A 6,847-nucleotide genomic window follows, 5' to 3' on the forward strand; every position below is an offset into this window, starting at 1 on the left:
ATCAGAAATAATTGATACAAAGATTTTTTTTGCATGTAAATACTTCTTATCCTAGCTGCATTAAAGGTATTCAGTTCCATGTATTTTTCCTTTTGCAATCACCTCTATCTAACTTTTGTTTGAGTAAACTACCTCTAGCAAAGCTGCGATCTGTTTTTGTTGTTGTTGTTGTTGTTGTTTGTGGTATGAGCTTTAATATTATCATTTTAAATTCTAAGAAATTAAATTGCAAAAAACTTTTAATTTTTTATGGTATGAGCTTTAATATTTATGTTCTGTACTATTTTGGATTTAGGACAGTATGTGGTGTAAATTGTTAGCTTCAGTGAAGTCCTCTGCTGAGAGGGAAGGGGGAGAGGCTACTACACGTGGTTTAAGAAGAGGAGACATTTAAAACAATAGTTTTGGTAAGGGAGAAGTATAGGAAGAATCAATCAGGGAAGAGTAAGAGGATGGTGGTGAAGTAGCAAGAGCCCATCTGAACCTGAATAGTAAATGTGTAATGGACCTAGTTAATAGAGTTGTGATTCCCTCTAAGAGTATTCACCAACCCTTGATCAAGTATGAAGGCAGAAAATGAGTGTGATCTAGGGTTGATGTTTGGAAAGGGATGAGTGGTAGCAGATTAACAGGGCAAAGGAGTCAATTCTTTGGTTATTTCCATTCTATTAAAGTCTTATTAACCCAACTGAATACTGCACACATATCCTGCAGAGTACAGGAGGTTTCTTCATTTTCTATTGACAAGCATGACTGGCCATGTACCTATCCTTTATTCTCTTGAGCTGTGTTTTAGCACAGATACATGTTGTGGTAGGGGATGGAATAGTGAGGGTGCACTTCACACTGTCACCCATATATCGACTACTCAGTGGTCCCTTACCTCTTTTAACACACAAGTCAAAGGTGGACAAATGGTCAGTCAGTAGGAGTGGTTCACAGTATAATGCTGTATGGTATGAGCCTCAGTGGGCTTACTGGGATCTAAGCCTGCATAGTTTTTAGCTGCTGCACATACTTGATCATAAAATTGGTCAGGCCACTCATTTTCTTTCTGATTAACATAGTCAAATTTTTGCCAATTTTCTAGGCCAGTAGATAAGTCCCTCATTCCTTTAAATAGTGCCTTCTTGGTATTATATAACTTCACACAGTCTACAGGATTATTGGGGTCCCTTTGTGGGTCCTGTAATGGCCAATATTTCGCCTCCTCATTTTGAGAGTTATTGGTGACCTCAACAATTACCTATCTTTCTCTCTCAATAAAGCATGCGTTAGATCCATTATGTCATCCCAGTTTAGTTTAAAACCTGGACAAATGGCCTCAAACTTTCTGAGAACTATGAGAGATTCACAATCAAAGTTGGGCACGTTCTTTACCCACGTGTTGAGACCTGAGGGAGAGAATAGGACATAATTTCTTAACATCACCAAGTTTCCTCTAGTCATGTGCAACGACTTCCCTCAGAGAAATATGCCCTTAGGAGCAAATTATAAACCCTTCAGGGAGGCTTGATTATATTAGGATTCTCCGAAAAATAAGGGATATTTCTGTGAATGTTGGGGGAGTTGTCTTAGTCTTAGGTCAATGACTTGAGGCAGTGCCCCACATTTTCTCTGTAATCCCTGGGGGGTTGGGGGGGTGGGGCAGCATTTATCTTAGGTCAATGACTTGAGACAACTCTTCCCTTCCCCCCCCCCCCCCGCACCCCCCCATTCTCTCTCTCTCTCTCTCTCTCTCTCTCTCTCTCTCTCTCTCTCAATAAAGCATTACCCTTTAAGTGGTTTCCCTGGCCATATTTTTTTAAGAGTGGTTAAAGAGGGTATACTTTGAAACTTTCAAGGTCCCCTCAGTTTCCAGTCCACACAGAGGGACAGGCTGAGAAAGTGGTAGAGAATCCAGAGAGGAAGGAACAACTGAAAAAAACAGGGGAAAACTGGTTTAAAATTTGGCTACTTGATTGAACCTTTGTAAATTCATCAAGGAGTATGGCCCTAGTGAAACAGCAACCTAATTCTTTGGGGTTTTTATTTCCAATAGCTAATTTGAACTCTTTTTAATGTCTTAAAATCCAAAGCCCCCAAATGGGGACAATAGGGTCCCCCTTTTGGGGTAGTTATAGTCTTAAGCTATTTCTTATAAAGCCTAATGGCTTATTTTTTTTTTTTTTTTTTTTTTTTTATCATTCCTGGCTTCTTTGGCAGTAGTCCTTGTTCCCATGATAGGAGGAGTTCCCCTTGTGATAGGATTCTTACTATGAATATTTCCCATTTTTAAACCCCAAATGAACAAGCCCCCTCCAGAAAAGATTTAGAAACTGTTACTGCTGGAATCTCTACCTTAGATCTCTCCTTAGAGGCCACATGTTTCTGTTGATTCCCCTAAATGCAGTTTAATTTGTGGTTTTTCTTTTCTTTTTAAAATGAGAATTAAAGAAAGGTAAAGAGAAAACTGAAGGCCATCTCTTTCTTATTCCTGTTATCTTTAACACCTTTCACTTTTCTAACTTCAGTGTCTAGTTATCTTGCTAACTTCACTGCTCTTGCATTTTTCTAACACACCCAATTAATGAGAGACAAAAATAATTGGCAAATACACATGAGAGCCAGTCATGTTATCCAGAGTTTCTCCTTGACAATTTCAGTTTCTTAGGAACCTGGGGCTTATATAAACATTTTTCTATACTACATGTAAGTCACTCTTACATGACAAGAAAAACCTTTGAAAAAGACAAGAAAAAGGAGTTTGGACTCCTACTTCATGTTATGTTACTCTCACTTCAGACCGTTATGATTAAATTCTCTGAGACTATATATTGATTTATACTTATTTATTAAATAATGAAAGTTGGTTGGAGAGAGAAAAGGCACATAATTACATGACCAATTGCTTAGCTAAGCTGAGCTGGCCACTCACCTTCTGTCTCCATTTGCTTCCTAGTGTATGAAGTGGAAATTGAGAGGACCTTGAAAGTTTCAAAGTACACCCTCTTTAACCACTATTAAAAAATTATGGACCCGGGGCAGCTGGGTAGCTCAGTGGAGTGAGAGTCAGGCCTGGAGACAGGAGGTCCTAGGTTCAAATCTAACCTCAGCCACTTCCCAGCTGTGTGACCCTGGGCAAGTCACTTGACCCCCATTGCCCACCCTTGCCAATCTTCCACCTATGAGACAATACACCGAAGAACAAGGGTAAAAAAAAAAAAAAATTATGGACCAGTAAAAACCATCACTTAAAATATAATGCTTTATTGAGAGAGAGAGAGAGAGAGAGAGAGAGAGAGAGAGAGAGAGAGAGAGAGAGAAATGAGAGGCACTATCTCAAGCCACTGACCTAAGACAAATGCCCCCAAATTTACAGAAAAATCCCTTACTTATCGGAGAATCCTGATGCAATCAAGACTTCCCAAAGGGATTATGATACTTTTACAATGGTTGGAGATGGAAATGTTGAATAGCTTTACAGTGGACACATTCAAGCATTTTAACATTAAAAAAAAATGATTGGGGATGTTGGAGACAGTTACAAAAAGTTCTGGATTGGATTATCTGGATGTTATCATTCCAGCTATAGGGCTTGACTTCCTGAGAGAAACTCCTAAGACAAAAGGGTCTAAGGTCAAGTTCTGGAATCTCCCTAAGGCAAGTGTCTTTTGTCTTTCAGGGAGAAGGGTGGGGTGGTGCTGAGCCACTCAGAGAAATAGGGTCTTTAATAGGATCTTTTATCTGGATCCCATCAAGGTCAATACAGCTGGCAAAGCCCTGTATTGATTCTGGTGGCCTGAAAAATTGGGCCAGAGGATGGATAGCTTATCTGAAAAATCTGACCCCTCTCTGTGACTCCCTTCTGATTAACTCTTTTTATTATTGAAAGCATTATAATCTAGTTTTTTAGGATAGTCTCAAGTCCCATAGAAAACCCCTAAGTACTGTAATGCAAAAGATGCAAGAGTGGATTTTGCTCTTGCAGGGGGCCAACTGAAAACTTCTGGCAGTTAAGCCTTAGAATTCTGAGAGAAAGATGAGTTGGTCCCTAAAGCTTGAACAGAGTGGAGGGATCAACCAGAGCTCTATTTTGGCTTTTGGTTTGCTTTGGCCTGTGCCTTTTCTTTGGACAATTTGAACCTAGCTAATTTCTCTGGACCTTTCCCTGACCTTCTCCATATTATTTTCCTTTTTCCCTGCCTGTTTTCCCGGGGCTCTGGGAGGCAGGGTGGCTTTTGGGTTTTAGTGAAAAGACTTTGTGTGTTTAGTTTTCCCCAATAGGCAAGTAGAACATCCTTGAATTCAAACTATTCCTTTAGTATACCCTCTACCCTAAAAGCAGTCAAATCTTCCCAGGCTGAGAGAGCAGCTTCTCTCTCAGTCTAACCCATTCCTGAGACCCTCCCCCATCTTGAGTTTCTCCCTAGCGGCTGTCAGGAACTCCAAACCCCTCTCTCCTTCCAAACCAACCCTGAAACATTAATAAACCCTTGGTTACCTAATCAAACCCTCTGGAGAATCTTTGTGTTGAAGAAATTAAGCAAGAGTGAAGAGGAAGGAATAATTCTCTTTTATATTCTGAGGGAAACTGGAGGCATCCATCTTGGGAGGAAGTAGTTGCCCAGCACTTCCTCCTGAATCCTTTCAATTTCACTGACAGGGAGGAGCCTTGTGATTCCTCCTTTGGAAGACTTGAGAAACTGACAAGAAAGCCCTCAAGTCAGATTTAAACCACTTCTGTCTGGCCCTATTCCTTGTGTCTGTAAAAGTACCTTTCCTGCCTGGAAGGGTTCAGCCTATTACCCCAATATCCTCTGTCTCTAGCTTGGGAGTCTAGTCTGTGTTAGCTGCCTCTCCTGAATACCTCACCTGTACCCTTAGCATCCTAATACCTCCTTGTCCGTTCCTCCCTAAACCCAACCATCCCTTTCATTCCTCTCCTATTACCTCAATCACCTTTTACCCCTCTGCCACTCAGCAAGGGAAGGAGAACCCTCCCCCAACTTTAGTGTATCCCCTCTTTTATCCATTACAGTACTGTATAAATAAACCAGCATTTAATGAGTTAACAGCCCTTTCCCTCAGCCAAGAATAGCAGAAAATAGCAGAAGCTGCTTGTATCTTTTTTTTCTCTGCTTCAGACGTCCCAAGGACACTGCATGGCAACTCCAAGCAAATTCCATTCTCACTTTAGTACCTTCCCACACTGAGCTGTACCTCACAATCTTAAAGGCTTATTCTTTAACATATCTTTTGAAGTATGGAAGCTTTTACTAAAATAAAACTTAGATAAAATAAGACTCATTCTTTAACCTTGGACACTGTCTTGTTCAGGTATAATCTACATGAGAAAAAATTTGTAGGCTATATGCCAGCTGTGATGTAATTCTTTAACCTTGGGTGTTTCTGTACAACTTTTGATTTCAAATGTACTTTGTAGAAAAAGCTGTTCTTGAAAAAAATGTATAAAATAAACCACAAGCTCAGAGACAACTATTGGAGCAGTCATGAGCTAATGTATTAACCTGGTGGTTCTCAATTTCTGTTTTGTTCTTATCAACTGACACCATTAGAGCCATTCGAATCCCTGTTAATATAGAGCTGGCTCTCTATAGGGTGGGGTAATCTTGTTTTGAAGGGAATTTAATGGAGTTGGGGGTGGAGAACTAGCTCTATTTGACTTACACTATTACCTTGAGATTTTAATAATTAATAACTTGGTAACAACACACTAATTTCTCACTCTACAACTAGGAAAGAGAAAGTATATTTCTCCAAATACATGACTTCTACCTCTGGTGATGTTACTTTTTCTGGGTCTTCCTGGCTGGACAGACTCAACCTCAGTCCAGGTTGGAGGCCAGTCTTCCAGATACCAGGAGTCATATGGAACAAGAGGCTAGTGTCTTCTGGGATGCTAGGGAGCCATGAGACATCCTCCTTACACAGATAAACCTTAGGCCTTTGTTCTTTACCTAATCAAAGGGTGGAGGTGAAGCCAAAATGCATTTTTAGAACTTTTCTTCTAAAAAGGAAAGAGGGCTACATACTTATATTATATCCACATACATACATTCAAGAGAATAAATTTTCAGCAGAATTAAGTCTCTCTCCCTGTCTTTGTCTCTTTCTCTGTCTGTCTGTCTCTCTGACTCTGTCTTTTTCTTTCTCTGTCTCTCTGTTTCTGTCTCTATCTCTCATAAGCCAGGGGGATAGTTGATAGTGGTGAACTTGAAGTTAAGCTGGGAAAGAATACCTTCTCTAAGACACATTACTGGAGCAAGAATGCATGCTCAAGTTAATATATATTCTCAAATAATTCAATGGATCTGTGATCTCATCAGCATGGGCATTCCTTCTCATTGCTGTTACTAATCAAACAACAAGCTTTTATTAAGCATTTACCATAGTCTTTAATGAGGGGAGAAAACATGTCTAGAAATAGGGATAGACCATATCCATTAAGAGTACATGGAAGGGGGCAGCTGGGTAGCTCTGTGGAGTGAGAGTCAGGCCTAGAGACAGGAGGTCCTAGGTTCAAACCCGGCCTCAGCCACTTCCCAGCTGTGTGACCCTGGGCAAGTCACTTGACCCCCATTGCCCACCCTTACCAATCTTCCACCTATGAGACAATACACCGAAGTACAAGGGTTTAAAAAAAAAAAAAAAGAGTACATGGAAGTAAGTGTAACATTAGAAGGGAAAGCTCTGACAATGAGAAGGATTTGGAAAGATCTCTGGCAGAAGGTAGCTTTTGAACCAAGTCTTGGAAAAGGTCAGGGATTGAGTCAAGAGAACACTTTAAGCATGAAAGACAGATCACAACCCATCCAGGCCTTCTCTTCCCGTGTGATTCTTGCTC

The sequence above is a fragment of the Gracilinanus agilis genome, chromosome 3, assembly GCF_016433145.1.
Source record: "Gracilinanus agilis isolate LMUSP501 chromosome 3, AgileGrace, whole genome shotgun sequence".
In the NCBI taxonomy this organism is placed as follows: domain Eukaryota; kingdom Metazoa; phylum Chordata; class Mammalia; order Didelphimorphia; family Didelphidae; genus Gracilinanus; species Gracilinanus agilis.